This window comes from Dasypus novemcinctus, chromosome 15, assembly GCF_030445035.2.
Source record: "Dasypus novemcinctus isolate mDasNov1 chromosome 15, mDasNov1.1.hap2, whole genome shotgun sequence".
Taxonomy (NCBI): Eukaryota; Metazoa; Chordata; class Mammalia; order Cingulata; family Dasypodidae; genus Dasypus; species Dasypus novemcinctus.
Window position 1 is genome coordinate 64,407,136 of NC_080687.1, and position 18,968 is coordinate 64,426,103.

Genomic DNA, 18,968 nt, shown 5'->3' on the forward strand with positions numbered 1-18,968 from the left:
ATTTCTCCTTAATTTTATAAATGTAACAAGCATGTCCTGATTCTTTAGCCTTGGGGGTCCAAAGCAGTCATATTATTTTATTTCTTCAGAGAGTATCCACATGACTTATTAGTGAAAAGTCTAGGATACCTGAATGAATTCTCCTCCCACACACAGAAAGACACTTTTTAAAGTTTAAGAAGCCCAAGGTTTTCTAAATCCCTTGCGGGAAAGTGTTAGATCCTCCTCTAATGCTCTTTTTGTTGCGGTTTTTTAAATTTGTAAAATTAACCCCTCTCCTCCTCCAGAGATGTTTCCCTCCTCTGTCTGAGTGTCTTCTTTAAGAGGCACTGGAAACTGATTCTGGAACCTCCCATGTGGGAAGTGAGTGCCCAACCACTTGAGCCACTTTTCCTCCCTGGTGGTTATGGCATCTGCTCGTTGCGGCATCTGCTCATTGAGGCATCTGCTCATCTTCTTTAAGAGGCACTGGGAACTGAACCCAGGACTTCCCATGTGGAAGGCAGGTGCCCATCTGCTTGAGCTACATCTGCTCTCCCTCTGTTTTTTGCTACCACAGAATATCTCCCTTTTCAAACACAGAGGTATCAAAGTGTGTCTATCCTGCAATAATATTGCCTAAGCCAAAGAATGCCCTCGAGTCAAATACTGAGACTTCGTTCTCCAAACGACAGTGATGTGCTGGGATAGCTGGAGCATGAGGGGATTCCCATCTCAGCCACTTTTTTTTTTTTTCCAAAATAGTCTTGCCCTGGTGTTGACCAAGGAACACATACTTTCTTGTTGATATGCTTTCCCTTGACACCCTAATGTCCTTCCTGCTGCAGATCTTGGTCCACCATCCTATTCCATCCAACAGGTGAGCAGGGGCTGAGGTGCCTTTCTCTCAAGAGTCCCTGGGTTCCTTATGCAAGTTTGCCAGACTCTTCCCTGGTAACCAGCTGTGCTGATTAAAAGGTTTGGCTCAATGGATAGAGCATTCGCCTACCACACGGGAGGTCCAAGGTTCAAACCCAGGGCCTCCTGACCCATGTGGTGAGCTGGCCCATGCGCAGTCCTGATGGACGCAAGGAGTGCCGTGCCATGCAGGGGTGTCCCCCATGTAGGGGAACCCCACATGCAAGGAGTGCACCCTGTAAGGAGAGCCACACAGTGCAAAAAAAGTGCAGCCTGCCCAGGAGTGGGGCCACACACACGGAGAGCTGATGCAGCAAGATGATGCAACAAAAAGAGACGCAGATTCCCGGTGCTGCTGCCAAGAATACAAGCAGACACAGAACACACAGTGAATAGACAGAGAGAACAGACAACTGGGGAGGGGGCAGCGGGGTGGAAGGGGAGAGAAATAAAAAAATAAATCTTAAAAAAAAAAAAGGTATGCTGAGATGGTAGCACATTACTGCGAGTGTAATCAACAGCACTAAACTGTACAGGGGAATGTGGTTAAAAGAGGAAACTTTAGGATGTATATATTACTAGAATAAAAATTAAAAGATAAAATATAGGACAGTATAACACAGTGAACCCTACTGTGGATGATGGACTAAAGTTATTAGTACAAGTATAGGAATGTTCTTTCATGAATTATAGCAAATGTATGATATAAGGTGGTATATGGGAAACAATATACCTAATGTAAATAAAAATAGCTAGAACTATTTTAATAACTTTAATAACCTTTCATCAATGTAACAAAGGTAACTACTGCTAAAAAAAATAGTACAACTATAAAAACAAAGTGTTATCATCAGTAGTAACAAATGTTCCACACCAATGCAGGGTGTTGGTGGTGGGATGAAGTATGTGAATCCTGTAGTTTATACGTGATTGTTTTTGTACACTCACAAATTCTCTAATTTAAAAAAAAGACATGGAGAGGAGCTAACATTGGTCAGGCCGCATTATACTTTTCCGCAGGTAGATTCTTCCAGCCATTTTATGCCTATTTAATTAAGCAAACCATTCAAGAAATTCTGGGAGAAAAGAAGGGAGGAGTCTCTGCTACTTATTACACAAATATGTATAATTAAATTTTGAAGACTCAGATATGGTAAATATAAAATAAGATCCTATTTCCTTTTAACAATTCCAGAATGATAACTTGAGTCCTCCCTACTTGTTGGTCATAAATTCGTCATGCTCAGGCACCCTTTGCCTGGTTCTGAGCAGAGACAGTGGCGTGTACCCAGCTTCAGGTCTCGTGTATTCGTTAACATTACTCAACCCGCTGGCGCTCTGCAGCCTTTGTGCTGGTCACCCGTGTCAGATGCTCTCTGTTCTGGGCACAGCAGTGCCTTGCTGATGGCCACCAATACCACTGGCTCTGCAACCTCTGAGAAGGGACACTGCTCTTTCCCTCCAGTAAAGCAGAGACCACGTGCAAACATCTAATCAGGCTTTCCTGAAAGTTTATGGATAATAGAAGAGACTTTTGTGGTAGGGGACAGTCCTAGCATGGTCTGCCACCTTTCCTTGGGACACATAAACACATCCTGTGCTCAGGACCAGCCTACAGGGGAAAAACCACAATCCCTAAGTAGAAAAGGGGACTGCCTGTACATTCCTTCCCTGCCATAAATATTCCCTGAAGACAGTCTGATTCTGGTGGGCATGTTTAGGACACCCAACTCACAGCCTGGTGGTGTACCTGTCCCTGGCAGGGATGGAGTGGGTTTCCTCCACTGTGGCACACCCGCACAACTGAGGGACACTCAGTGTGTAGAGCATCTCCCTGTGTAGGCCATCAGTTGAGACCCACTGGCTCTGGGAAACTGACAGCCACTGGTGAGCTGACCTTGCTCTATCTCTGCTCTATGTGGGTAAAAATGCCTTTCCATCATAGCCTGTGTGAGTTGTAGATTTTTTTTAGCAACCCCAACACCTGTATTGGAGTGGGTTGACATCTCCTTAGGTGTTCCTCCATCTGACCGACAACTATCTACAAAGAATAAATTGTTACACATGGATATGTTAAGTGCCCTCAGTCCCCAAACCAAGACAACATTCTTGCAGGAATCCTTAAAAGATGTTTCTCTGCCTTCCTCCCAGTCTGCTGCCATCTGGAAAGCAACACCCAATTTCCCTTCAACAGGTGTGCACTTAAGCATGTCTGCTTTACTTGATTCCAGTGTTGAGTATGGAAAAAGGAGAAACGATCCCAGGCCCTCCCTCAAACTTAGTCGTGTAAATGCCCACAGTCCTGAGATTTCATCTGCAGTCCAAACATTCACTACTTTCCAGGATGACTGACCATAGATGATCTATTTTTAGGGCAAACCATACCTCCCACCTTTAGGGGTGTGGCATGGCGCAATGGCCTGCAACCTGAATGACAGATAGCACCCCTATTTTAAATACCTTTCCCAAAACCTAGCGCCTTCTGTCATAAACAGACACCAAACTTTCAGTCCAAGTCACCTACTACCAAACACCGTGAATTTCTTGTCTCGTCCAGGATAAGGTAAAGATCAAGTTCTCCCTGGAATGGCCTCAAACTTTCCTAGCAAAAGAAAGAAACCTCAGATAAGAAATCACCCTTCAAGGCCAATCAATATTAAACTGGGTAGGAGAGTCTAATTTGACATAGGGAAAAGAAATATTGATCCCAAGGAAACAACTACTAAATCATGCACTCGATTTACATTTAAAAACAGAGAACTTAACTTCTAAGTCTAAAGCATCTGAAGTTAATTTATTTCACTATATTCAAGCTTCCACTTCAGAACTAGGGTGAACGTCTGCTTTATCATTTACAGAACAAAAAAAATGCAAATGATGGAGTTTTTCTAACATGAATTTGAGCCTCTAGCTCAAAAGGTAGAGAACATGGCTCATAACTTTTAAATGACAGTTTTTCCCCATATCTATATTCATTAGGATTTTTTAAAACTTTTAATTTTAGTCAAAGCCCTGAATTTCACACAGAAAGCCAATAAAACTTCCTCTGGTCTCACATTCACACAGTATACGTCACCTCATACACTAAAGCGGCTCCTTCACTTGGCGAGTACTGGAAATGCTGTGGTCCATACTCTCTACCCAGTGTCATTAGGGACAGAGAAGTTGCCCGAGATCCCAGGGCTCCTGCCGTCCCTTGGCAGAATTCAGAAGCACTCCAAGTGACAAGATACAGACTGGAGGATTTTGACACTTGAGGAGGCCCAGGAGGGAATCCAGAAGCACCGTTTACTTGAAGTCTACAGCAAATTGGAGATGAGACGGTACTTCTAATACAGCTTTACTTTATTCCCTGCAATCTGAAGGGGTTGAATGGTGATCTCTATGGTCCCTTCGAACTCTGACATGCAGACAGGCTGATGCACAAATATATATCCTTAATGACATTTCACAGGACTTTTGCAATTGTGAAAAGGCCTTGGGAAGCCAGGCTTTTTGCCTTGTTTGGGTACTAGTCCTGGGCAAGAGACTGGCTTTTGACCACAGGAAGGTAGCTAACAGTCTTGCAAAGCTGGGACATGTTAACATATAGGCATAGTAAGTGCATTATGGACTATGTGGAGCAATCTCTATATGAAATATATTATAATTATCTTCTCTGCATCTTTAGGTTCCTGAGAATTGAAAGGTATTTTAAAAGGTAGTTTATTTTGATGTAATAATTAATGTTTTCCTTTTCCATCAAGGATTATAAAACTTGGTACAATAAGTTAATAGGTAATTGGGTTATATTTAGTCAGGACTATGCCCTTCCAAATCTTACTCTATTAATAGCATTAAAAAGAAAGACCAGGGGAGTGGACGTAGCTCAGTGGTTGAGTGCCCGCTTTGCATGTATGAGGTCCTGGGTTCCAGTACCTCCTAAAAAAAAAAAAAAGATCAGCATATTTAATGCCCCCAATTTTCTGGCCTTAAGGAAACAAACTGCACTTAATTCCAGAAACTCTGAAGAAAAGATTCTCTTTCAAGTGATCATTTTATATCTGGAGTACTGTATTGCTATTTAATTATGAAATTAAATAGATAAGACAGACAATTATGTCTGGAGAAAAAGTCTGACTTGTCTTTCATATTTATAAATATGGAATAAAAATGAAATAGGTGTCCCCACTATTCTCTGTTTTATGATGCTCTTCCCATTTGGGGGCATCTAGTCAATGCTGTGGTCTTCTTCAGGAAACCTGTCCTTCCACCACTCTGCCTGTGGAGACTGCTCATCAATGAACAGCTCCAGTAACACGTCATTCATTGAGCCTTCCCAACTCAATTCTCATACATCTTTCCATTATTGTGTGAACTCCTATTATGCTAAATTCAGTACCACATAATTTAGTGATGCTTGTCTTTTTTTTTTTTTTTTTTTTTTGCTTCCACTAATTTGGTTCTATCAACTGAATTGCAAACCTGAAATTAAGGATTGGATCGTCTGCCTCTGTTTAACACATAGCACCTCTCACAGTGCTTAGCATCAGATGGTACTTAATTTCGTTTATTGACTCAGAGAAAAAGAAGATTTTTATGCAGACAGGTTAATGTACAAACATAGCCTTTGTCATACTATGGTTAAACTAATTCCAGATCAATTTAGCACTGGAGAATGGGATTGCATGGGAATTGAACATTGCCTGTCAGCATTCAGAAAGCTAATAAGCGGGCAGAGTATTGCATTTGTTTTATTTTGTTTCCAGAGAGCTCCTATACTGCTGTTTAAGCTAACCAAGAACACTCAGAAAATTTAGGTCCATTTTAGAGGCTTTTGGTTTATTTACAGGTCTCCAGACCATCCTTGGTAAGTGTTTTTAGGCTAGGTCAGAAATACTGAGTATCTCTTCTCATCTCAATCAGTTATGGGGTCAGGGGATGAAGCTAAGCAACTTCCAGCATTTCTAAAAATTTCATTGGGCTCTCTTATCTGACCCAGTCCCAAAAGATTAAAAGGAGTATTTGTGGAATCTAGAGGTCAGGCTCTGGCCAATAAGGCAAAAGCAGAGGCATCAAAAATAAATAAATAAATAGATAGATAAATAAAGGAGTTTGGTAGCCTTCTAGATCTCGATCAAGGACAGAACACTCCAATAGGTTAATTTCCTTCTCAGATGGCAACTCCATATGAACAAGGGTGTACTTTAAGCATTGCTGATGTACCAAGACAACCTGGCAAATTATATATACTGGTAGCTCCATATAAGGTACTAAAAATCATGCAGATAATGAGGTTGCATATCGCTATGGTGAGTTTTCTAGTATTTACCAATATTTGGAAAATATCACGTTAGGAGATGCTATGAAAAAAATGCTGTAATAACTGGGTTGTAAACCCACTCCTAACATTATCACCATATGTCTGCTTCAAATTACTACCATATTATCTGGATCCTAAAGAGATGAAATTTGAAAGTTATTTCAGCCATCTCCTTCATAAAGGACTACTTTCTCTAAGATCATTTTTGTGTTTTCAATGTAAATGACTCAAACCAAAAAGATTTTTCTTTCAGATTTCCAAATAGCACTGGTAGGTAGTTCTTGCTTCATTTATATATATGAGACTGCCACATACAAAAATTTTCTTTCAACTGAATTAGTTCAGTAGTTCAATAGAAAGTTAAAGGCTTATTTTTCTTTAGAGAGAAACATGTACAAAAGTCTTTATAAATAAATACACAAATGCACTTCCCATGGGCAAGATTTTCCAAAGTAAGTTTCAATTTGTTCAAACAATAGGCTACCTCCTTGATATTTCAGCTACAGGAACTTGTGGTCTTTGGTAAATATTAGCAGAACAGGCCTGTTCACAAAGGCTGTACACCTGACCATCTGATCTCACACACAATGTACCCTTAGCTTCTGGGAAACACCAGTCTGAACTTTTTATATTTTGGATATAATTAAAATTAACCCAGGTTCTACTTGCATTTGTCCATATTTCCACTGGCAACTGGTTTAGAAAACTCCATTCGTTAGCAAAGCACTTATAGGAAACAGATAATAAGAAAAGAAACTTAAAGTTTTTCATTTGCATTCTTAATTAAGCAAGTAATTTTTACTGTAATCATTGATTTCATTTATTCTGCCATTAGTATCTCCCCCAAAGGCTAAAATCTTATGAAACTCTTTGGCTATGTATATATCAACCAGGGGTACTTCTTTCTTTTACTTTCTAAAAAGATTTATTCCTCTTCCCTCCAATCCCATTTTTGGCTCTCTGTGTATATTTGCTGTGCATTCTTCTGTGTCTGTCTTCTTTTTAGGTGGCACCAGGAACTGATCCTGGGAACTTCCAGAGTGTGAAAGAGGTCCTCAATCTCATGTGCCACCTCAGCTCCCTGGTCTGCTGTGTCTCTTATTGTCTCTGCTCTGTGTCCCTTTTTGTTGCATCATCTTGCTGCACCAGCGCTCTGCTTGGGCCAACTTGCCACACAGACTAGTACCCCTGTGCGGGCAGCACTCCCTTAGGGCCAGCTTGCCACACAGGGCAGCAAACATTCTGCATGGGCCAGCTCTCCGCTCAAGCCAGTTTGCCATGCTGGCCAGCTTGCCTTCACCAAGAGGTCCTGGGAAACGAACCCTGGACCTCCCATATGGTAGATAGGAACCCAATCGCTTGAGCCCCATCCACTTCCCTTACCTCTTTCTTAATTACCAAAATTATGTCATATCTTTAGTTGTGAGACAAGTTGTACATCTTCAAATTGTTTCTTCTTTATTTATGTGTCAGAGATTGGTTAATGTATTTGTCTAATTTATACTAAAATTTTTGATATTTATCATCAAGAAAGAGCTAAAATGTGTACCAACTGTCTTTCTGGGAGAAGTCATTATGATTTCAAAGATATGATCATCTTTTTCTGCTCTACAGTTTGAAACACAACTGATGAGTGTTGCAGATCTTACTATCCCAGTGACAGTAAGGATGATGAATAGCATTTCTTAAGCACTACCTAGAGAAATGAGGGCAGCAGTTATATAGAACATTTAAAAATCCATGCCCATGCTTCCAGTAGACATCACATGAATATTTTTATATTTTATTAATTTTCTTAGCTGTATGTTCTTTGAATCCTTCCCATTTACCATTTACAAGTATATCTTTCTCTATTTGTAAAATAAAGATGTCATCTAGTAATTTCTCTTTGGCAAAGAAGTAAACCCAGCAAATTTTGATAGGCAGTACCTTTCAGCTAAACTCTTATAGGTTACAGCTTCAAGCGACAATATTTGCCTATGTCCACCATTTGAGAGGGCTATAACATCCAGACTTTCCATGGGCATGATTTTTCTTTGGGCTAGTCAAATAAGAAAACAAGTAACTATCTTCTAGGCAGTAAGGTTGAATGCAGTGTAAAATCAGGTCAATCAGGTAAAACTGAGGAAACTTCATGAAAACCAAAATTAAGTTTGAACAGCCTCACATTTTCTTGAGTCAGCTACTCATCAGGAAAGGCTGCTCTTTGCTCCTATTAGACAGAATAATGTGGCTGCAAATTGTATCTAACTGATAGAGAATTGGCTCACCCTTGGCAGGTATTGTAGAAGCAGACAAACCTGGAAGGGCAGCATTCAGAGGAATACCTGGAACTAAGCAAAACACACGTGTGTGTGCGCATGCACACATGTCCACATAGGTACTCACATGCACATATGTATACACTTAATTTTTATGCCCCATTTCTGCTATGATAATGCTTAGAGATCGCTTTAAAACTTTTAAAATTAAAAAATTCCTGTTAACTTCATACCACTCTAAAGTTGCCTTGTGACTTGTGTATATATAGTATTGTACAACATGGTTCTGAAGGCCTGGTTTCTTCATATAGTGACTCAAAATGTTCCCTAGGAGGGCAAAACTACCATTTGAGTATACTTTCCTCTCTCAGGTTATGGACTTCCCAGTCTTGAAAAGTTCACGCATAATACCCCTGGAGCCCTTCCTTGTTTCTGACCTCCAGCTCCCCTTTTGCTGCAATAGACATGACGCATAGAAACAGATACTGTGTCCTTCATCTCAGCACAGGCCTCCTGTGTATCACAGATTTAGATGCAGACCACGTTGAGGTCTCTGAACCACTTGGACCCTGAGCCGAAAATGGGGCATTATCCTCTAGAGAATGTTTATGACCTTCTAGGTGAGCCTTTGGGGCTTGAATTGACAGGGGAATTGCTTTCTTTCATCAATACTGGTATCTCCATCAACTGTGGTCATTCATTAGCTCTAAACAAATTAAATTGTCACACAATTTTTTCCTTGCCTGTTGCTGTTGCTTGGCATATTAGCTGATTTGATAGCACAAAGCCCTACAAAAGTGAAACAGTTTTTCAACCAGGGCAAAATGTTCCAAAAGATATTCACTACACTTTCAAATCCACTCAAGAACAGTAAAGAATATAAAAATAAATGCTCTAAATAAAGGTAACATCCCAATATTTTAAATATCTAAGAGATAGACTCCAAGTCAGAAATGGCAAAATCACCTGAAAGTCCTAGGGAAAATTTACTCTGAAGATGTCTAGCTTGTTAAGTTACTATAGGAATAAAATCACCATCGACTGGGGTAACTTTCTAAGCAGGTGTGGAAGGAACTCTAAATTGACCTTCAGGCCCTGGGTTACAAAATGGCTCCCAGCAAAGGAGGTGCACAAGGTGGACACCCTACAGTGATGCAGTCAGACTTCAGAAATGTGCAGCTTGGAGAACAGAGGCCTAAGTTCTGACCAGTTTCCCACAAATTTCCTTCTGCCTCAATATTCCAATAAGTCGCTAGAATAGAACTTGCCTGACAACTACCATTTGCCCTTTTTTATTTTTTATTTTAGTATAAATTCCAATGCCCCAGATGGTTTGGAACATGCTTTTACTTGGTGTTGCCCAATCCATGAATTGTTATACTGTTAATAAAGATCTCTTCTTTCTATTTGCAAAAGCAGTTCTTTTGACAATTCTGGGAATTGGAAACTGAAGACTCTTCAGCCTCCAAGGTCTCTGGGGAACTCGTTAGGTTCTCCATCTCCTCTAGCCTCTTCAAAGGCCAAAGGTAAGTTCTCTCTGATCCGAGCTCTGCTGCCTTGCATTGCAGTACTTAAAACTTTTTTTCAGTTTGTTACTCAAGTTTGGAGTTTAGGTCTACTGTCCTGGCCATGAGTGCCAGCAATTCAAAAAGGACTTCTGAATTCCATTTGGGGACACTAGCCCACTAATGTTCAATTACTATAATGGTCATTCAATTTTGTTTTTTGACCAATGGCAAAATTTGACCTGGGATAGTCTATCTAATCAATGGTCAATTTGGGGATCTTTCCATTAGATAAACTTGGGTTTTTATGATTGCAGTTGGAAAATTGCAGTTCTAAAATAAGACATGTACAATGGGGTGCTTATATCAGTTGGTATTTAGAGGTCTCAAAATGGGTTCAAGATTCTAAAATTTCTTCCCTAAAAGATACTGTCTCTAAATTATCTTATGCTAATCAGGAACAAAAATCTCAGATGCATACCCCAAATCCACCTGAGCCCATGTCTTCTGCTCTACTACCTCTACATCCTCCTTTGCCAATTTACCCCTCCAAGCCCACCACCTCTTCTACTTCTTCACTATGCAAACTTCTTTCCACTCTGAGCCCCATCTTCAAATGCCTCTAGAAATAAAAACTGCAGAATAGCAACTCTGTTCGCTTGGAGATCTGAACAAATTTCCCTCTCCTTGGTCTAAGGCTAAACTCTAGACCCTAGTTAAAGAATTTCCTAAGCCAAAGGAAGGCCCTAAAAATTTTACTAAAGGCATTATATCAATCGTAAAGGTAAAAAAAAAATTATGGGATATGAATATGATTAAGCATTTTTTCTCTTCTTCATTAACATGGAGACCTTAATCATATCATTCAACCAATCTGTGATAATCTGTATATCTTTCTGAACAATTGGGCTTCTTTTTAGGATTATTTGAGATAAAAGTACGTGGACAGAACTTTTCTGGAGGAACACCTCTGTAACTTGTTAAGCTGCCTTTTGTCTGTTATTATTTGAATTTGAAATAAAGTTTGAAAAAAAAGTTTGCTGAAGAATTTTGCAGTTAATCCCGGCATTTCAACCTGGCCTGCCTGACCTTTATCATTCATGTGTTATTTGGGTCCGGAGAAGCCCAAAACTGGATTAGAATGGCAAACTGGAAGGACCTAGAAAAAGATACGACCATTAAAGCTCTCACTTTAGGCTGAGCTAAAATCATACCTTAACAATCATTAGGTGCCATTCCTGAGGCCTTTCCCTACAAGACTGATTGGGCCCAGGGCCAAGGCTACAAGCAGGGTAAAGATGAACCTGTCTTGGATTTTCAAGAAAGACTAGCAAAAATGTTTGCCAAACACTCAGGACTATCCCTAGATGAACCCAGAACCAGAATTGCTTTTAATGTTATGTGTGTCAACGGACTAGAGGCTGGCCTTGTTACCTTAGTAAAAAGGCACAGACTTGACTGGGAAACAGTGCCCATTATCGAGCTGACAAACTTAACTGAATAGTTACCTCACACTCTAGAAACTGAAAAGGCCCCTAAACAAGTCGAACAACTTACTTTACAGTGACAACAATTGCAGACCCCTCCTTGATCAGCCCATATCCTAAGATCTCCCAGGGTCTGTCATTATTGCAAAATCCAGGACATTAGAAAGAGGACTGCTTTAAATTAAAAAGCAAACATCGTGACAATGTTCCACTATGTAATGCCACATCCTCTACCATGCAACGCCCATTGACTGCCTTCCAAGGGTCCTTTTGGGTTGCTTACAGTCCTTACACTTAACAAGCAAGGTGAAGCAAAGATAAAAAATTAATGGAGAGGCTTGCACTTTCTTAATCGACACTGGTGCCCTTTTTTTGCTATTAATCCCTACCTACTGAAACAGCCCATACCTCGGAGTACTTATCCTATAGATACTGTGGGGTCTCTAATCAAATTCAAACCACTTCCAAATTGGCCCCAATCTCAGATACCCTAGGAAAACATTCACAGAAATGCATTCATTCCTATGTGGTACTGCCCCAGTTAACCACATTGGACAAGATCTCCTAAGTAAATGGAAGTGTGATCTCAAGTTTTATGGAAAGAGGGAAATAATTTTATTCCTACCTGACCAAGACATAGAAGAACCTCTATGTCATCTGCATACATTGAACCTAGAAATTGATTCCATCCTGAAACAATCAAGAGATACTAATCTCTTGTCCTCTATCCCTAAAGAGTTATGGTCTCAATCTCCTACAAATGTAGCAAAAATTAAAAGCATAAAACAAATTTTAGTCCAAATAGAAACCTCTTCCCAAACTTTTCCAATATCCCCTGAAACTAGAAGGCATTAGAGACCTCCCGTTATTGAAGACTTCTTACAGAAGGGCTTAATAATCCCAGGAACTAGCTCCTGCAACACTCCCATGCTCCCTGTAAGAAAATCCAATGGGAAAGGATGGAGATTTGTCCAAGCAAGAGCAGTAAATAAGATTGTCATTCCTCACTTCTCTATAGTCCCAAATCCTCATCTACTCCTATCCCAGGTTTTAATATAGTTGATCCCATTTTATTATAGTTGGTCTCTGCAGCGCTTTCTTTAGCATACCAGTTCACCCAGATAACTGGTATCTCTTCACATTCACCTGGAGTGAATTACAATGTATCTGGACTGTTATGCCTCGGGGATTTACAGAATTCCCCCAGTTACTTTTCTCCAACCCTTAAAAATGACTTATAAGCCATAATCTTTTCCTTAAGCTCCACTCTTATACAATATATTGATAATCTTATTGTATATTGCCCTAATGAACAAATATGGCAGGTTGATTCCCTACATTACTATAAGAGCCAGTTTTCAAGAATCGTTGTGCCTCTAGGGATAGATCCAATTCTTAAAGCAAGAAGTCAAATATCTAGGGCACAACCTTGTCAACCAGGTAACTCTACGAGATCCCAGAATATTCTCTTCTACACAGGACTTTCCCAAACCTCAGATAAAAAAGCAACTGGGAGGATTCTTAGGTCTTCATGGGGTTTGTTGGGACTGGTTAACAACATCTCCCTTCTAGCTCAACCTGTTTTAGGAACTCATAATCATACCATATCTGAGACTTTGAGATGGAAACAAAACCAGACAGATGCCTTTCGTAATTTGAAGGAAACCCTACAAGACACTCCTGCCCTTGGTCTACCTAACTGTAATCTCCCTTCCAGCTGCATGTCCATGAAAGAAAGGGAAATGCCTCAGGAGGATTAAGCGCAAAGCTTGGAGGAGTCAAGAGGCTCACTGGATACTGCAGTATGCAGTTAGATCCTGTAGTCTGAGCATACCTACCTTATCTCTAATCGGTGGCTGTAGCAGCCAAACTAGTTGAAGTTACTGCAGATGTAGTTATGCAGAACCAACTTGATCTTTTCTATGATGTGGAAACCTTGCTTAATTCTGCTTTAACACAACATCTCTGTGCTGTAAGGCTCACATCTTTTTTTTTTTAGTTAAAAAATTTTATTGAAGTAGATCATTCACACATGTACACAAACAGTAAGTGTGTAATAAAAATAGTGAACTAACAAAACAAACGCGCATATCATCATACAGTGCTCCTATATCTCACTCCACCACCAATACCTTACATTGTTGTGAAACATTTGTTACAAATTATGAAAGAGGATCCTCAAAGCATTACTCCGAACTATAGCCCATATCTTATGTTCAGTGTGTTTTCCCCCAACCCACACAATTATTAACATCCTGTACTAGTATTATAACATCTTGTACTAGTATTATCATTCATGAAAGGAAATGTTCTCATATTTGTCCTGTTAACCACAGTCCATCTTCTACCACTGGATTCCCTATGTTATACAGTCCCATGCTTTGTACAATCCATTCAAAGTGTACACTCAGTGGTTCTCATTTTCATCACAGAGTTGTTTACATTGTTGTAATTTTTCCTTGTATTGCCATATTCTTAACACTTTGTAAAAGAAGGACATTCTTATATTTATATTAACCACAATCTTCATCCACCACCAAAATCACTGTTATACATCTCCTAGATTATTCTCTAGTTTTCTTCCAATTGGCATTTACTTCCACAGACTACCCCTTTCAGCCACCATCTCTTTTATAAATCATCAGTTATAGTTATACTCACTAAGATGTGATAAAATCAACTCTACTCATTTCCACACTTTTATAATAAACCTTAAAAATTTTTTTACACATATTGAGCATCAGCTCTCATTCTAAATCCTCATTCTATTTCCTGGTAACCTGTACTCTAGAGTTTACCTCCGTGAGTTTCCTCATCACATTTAGTTCATATTAGTGAGACCATACAATATTTGTCCTTTTGTGTCTGGCTTATTTCACTCAGTATAACATCATCACATTCATCCATGCTGTCACATGGATCTCAATTTCATTTCTTCTTACACTGAATAGCATTCCATTGTATGTCTATACCAAATTTTGTCTATCCATTCATTGGGTGATGGACCCTTGGGCTGATTCCATATTTTAGCAATTGTGAATAATGCTGCTATGAACACTGATGTACAAATGTCAGTTTGTGTCCTTGTTTTCAGTTTTTCTGAATATATTTCTAGTAATGGGATTGTTGGATCATATGGTAGTTCTATATTCAGATTCTTGAGATACTGCCAAACTGTCTTCCATAGAAGCTGGACCATTCTACTTTCCCACCAACAGTGAAGGAGTGTTCTTATTTCTCCACATCCTCTCCAGCACTTACAGTTTTCCGTTTGGTTTTTTTTTTTAATTTAATAATGGCCATCTATAAGGTGTGAAATGGTACCTCATTGTAGTTTTGAGCTGCGTTTCCCTAATAGCTAGGGATTTTAAACATTTTTTCATGTACCTTTGGGCCACTTGTATTTCCTCTTTGGAAAAATGTCTATTCAAGTCTTTTGCCCCCCATTTGTTTTTTTTACATATACTGATCCTTTTATTGTTGATTTTAGATACCCATCAACTTTTTTTTTCTTTTTTCTTCTTCTTTATATTCTTTTAAATGTTACATTAAAAAAATATGAGGTCCCATACACCCCCCACCCCTCCCACATCAACAACCTCTTCCATCATCACGGCACATCCACTCACTGCACCTGGCAAATACATTCTGGAGCACCACTACACCACATGGACAGTGGTCCACATTGTAGTCCACACTCCTCCCCAGTCCATCCAGTTGGCCATGGCAGGACACACAACATCCAGCATCCTTCCCTGCAGCACCACACAAGACAACTCCAAATCCTGAAAATGCCCCCCATCCTATCTCTTCTTCCATCTCCCTACCATCAGCAGCCACCGTGGCCACCCTCTCCACATCACTACTACAATTTCTTCCCTTACTAATCACAATAGTTCCCCAGCAGAACACCAGTAAGTCCACTATAATCCATACTCTATTCCTCCATCATGTGGACCCTGGGATGGTTATGTCCAGTCTCCCTCTACATCAAGAGGGGGCTTAGATTCTACATGGATGTTGGATTTTTGTCCATTTTTCAATTGGTTGCTTATCTTTTTATCTTGAGTTGTATTATCTCCTTATATAACATGAATATCAAATTTTTATCAGAAATGTGGTTTCCAAATATTTTCTCCCATTGAGTAGCTGCCTTTTTACTTTCTTGACAAAGTGTTCTGAAGAACAAGTGTTTCATTTTGAGAAGGTCCCATTTCTCTATTTTTCCTTTCATTGCTTATGCTTTGAGTATAAGGTTTAGGAAATTACCACTACCACAAGATCTTGATGTTTCTCTACATTTTCTTCGAGGAGTTTTATGGTTGTAGCCTTTATATTTAGGTCCATTTTGAGTTATTTTTTGTATAAGATGTGAGACAGGGGTCCTCATTTTTTCTTTCTTTTGTATATGGATATCCAGTTATGCCAGTTATCCTGCATCATTTGTTGAATAGACTATTCTGGCCCAGCTGGGGGAGCTTGTCAATAATCACTTGAATGTAAATGTGAGGGTCTATATCTGAGTTTCAATTTGGTTCCATTGGTCAATATGTCTACCTTTTTTTAAAGAAGTTTTAGATTACAGAAAAATTATATTGAAAATATAAGGGATCCCCATATACCCCACCCCTCCCCCTCCCACATTTTCCCCTATTAATAACATCTTTCATTAGTGTGGTACATTGTCACAATTGAACAAATATTGAAGCATTGCCACTAACCATGGTCAACAGTTTACATTATGGTTTATACTTTGCACCATACACTTCTATAGGTTTTGACAAAATGTATAATGGCCTGTATCCGTCCCTGCAGTGTCATGCAGAAAAATTCCAATGTCCCAAAAATGCTCCATGATACACCTATTCTTCCCTCCGCCTCCCCTCAGAACCTCTGGTGATCACTATCTTTACATCAATGTTACAAGTTCTCCCATTGCTATAAGAATAAGAAGTCTACTTTAATCCATGGTTGTATTCCCCCCTTATGTTTGTTCATTCTTCAAGCTTGAGGATTATGGGATGGTGATGGCTACTTTGCTTCTGATTGAGAGGGGAGCTTAGACCCCATTGGGCATATGGATGGAACTGTCTTCTTGCTGTTGTAGATGCTGGGTTTTTTTTGTAATTTTTACTTTTTATTATCTTGTTTTCTAAAGATACATAAATTACACAAAATGTTACAATAAAAAATACAAGAGGTTCCCATATACCCCACTCCCCAATACTGTTTTTTGGGATGGGTGTTGTCCATCATCATCCTTTTGTAGTTGTTCTAGGCAAGTTTGATGAACTGGAGAGTAGGTATTGGCTGCAACTCTGTTGATATTCAAGGCTCAACTAGCATATGATCAGCCCAAAAATTTAAGTCTCTGGGGCATATATTTAACAGGTAAAGTGCTAATTTTAGGTTCAAATAAAGGGGCAGAAGAGTCATTTGTAGAGAAATTACAAATGAGTCTAACTGTTACATTGGGGAGATAGGATAACATATATTCCAAGGTAGGACCCATCAACAGAGTGCTGATTTCCTGGGGTCGTCTGCCCTACCTATAGTGTCCAAATGTCTCTAGACCCTTCAGGAACACCCCACTTGAGGCATTATTTACTGTGGCAGTCATTGAGACCCTCCTGAGATGTGTATAAGCATAATCTCTGAAATGACCTCCTAATTCACTTTGAAATCTCTTAGCCATAAAAACTCTTTTGTATTTAATATTTCCCCCTTTCTGTCAAGGTCTTTTTGCAAATGCATCATTAGTTGGCACTTGGTAATAATTCCTCAGTGACAAGGAGGCTCATCCCCAGGAGTCCTATCCCAAACTGGGGAAAAGGTAGAGAGCCTATATCATGGAGGCATGCCCAGGTACCTCCTTCCTCATGCATTCTCCCACCACTGACAACCTGCACTGGTGATCCTCTCCTGCCATAACTGTAACTTTTCTATAATCCAAACCTCCCCAAAAACAAAGCCAAAAAAAGTTTCTTGCACTGTGCCTTTCATCACCGTAAGATCTGTCATCTTTTACGTACATTTACAGTATCTTCTGAATGTTCCCCAGTGTCTTTTTTTTTTTCACTTTATTTTCAAAGTAGTTTTAGGTTATAAAAAAGTAATTATATAAAGTACATTTATGTAATCAAATTCTTTAAAAATAAAAAAATATTTTAAAAGATACATAGGGGATTCCCATATACCTTACCCCCTATTCCTCTCACACTTCCCTTTTAATAACATCTTACATGAATATGGTACATTTGTTACAACTGATGGACAAATATTGAAGCATTGCTACTAACCATGGTCAGTATACTTTTATAGGTTTTGAAAAAATATATAATCGCCTGTATCCATTATTGCAAAATCATGTAGAACTATTCCAATGCCCTGAAAATGCCCTGTTTCACCAATTCTTCCCTGCCTTCAGAACCTATGGTAACCTATGGTAATCACTAAGTTTCAATTTTTCAAGAATAAGGTTCATAGTTACATGCATTAATACTGAGGGCTTGACATACTGGTATGTTTTCTTTCATCATGCACTGCCTGTGTACTTGAGAGATCTCTGCCTCTCTATTTAGGAACAGAGCATGGCTCCCCAGGATGAGAGTTTAATATTTTGTCATTTATTGTGTGGGTCTCCACCCACTGAGATAATACCCTATGACAGGATGAACACATTCATATTCCACAGAAGCATGCCCCAGGTACACCCTTTTCCACACATGCCTCCACCACAAACACTCTGCACCAGTGACCCTCCCGGCCTTATTTGCCAAAAGAACATTACCACAAGTGTAGTTTCAACCACAGACCTACAAATTCGCAGAGTTCACCTGGTCCTTCCTCTAGCCTTCCCCTCAGTTCTATGGATAGTCCAACCCCAAACCCCCACCACCCTACTCGCCCTCACATTCCAGCACCATCATCCCCACTCACATCCCTGCACTATCGTCACCCACTTCCACTGTCAAACCACCCCCTTCCACCTTATCATAGATTCATCCCAGATTAAGCATTGGATCACCACTCTTTACTCTCTTTCTGTCTCCTGGTACCCTATCTTCAAGAATCTAGCTCCATGAGTCTGCTCAATTTGCTTACATGATATCAGTGAGGTCATGAAATTTTTGTCCTTAACTAACTGGCTTATTTCACTTAATATAAGGGCTTCAAGATTCATCCATGTTGTTGCATGTGTCAATACTTCATTCTTCTTATAGCTGAGTAATATTCCATTTTGTGTATATACCACATTTTGCTTGTCCATTCCTCTGTTGATGGTCACTGGAGTTGCTTCCAACTTTTTGGCAATAGTGAATAATGCCACTGTGAACATTGGTGTGCATATATCTATTCATGTCCTGGCTTTCAATTCTTCTGGGTATATACCCAGCAGCGGGATTGCTGGACTGTATGGCAGTTCTATAGTTAGCTTCCTGAGGAACCTCCAAACTATCCTCCACAATGGCTGCACCAGTTCTACATCCCCACCAGCAGTGGATGAGAGCTCCAT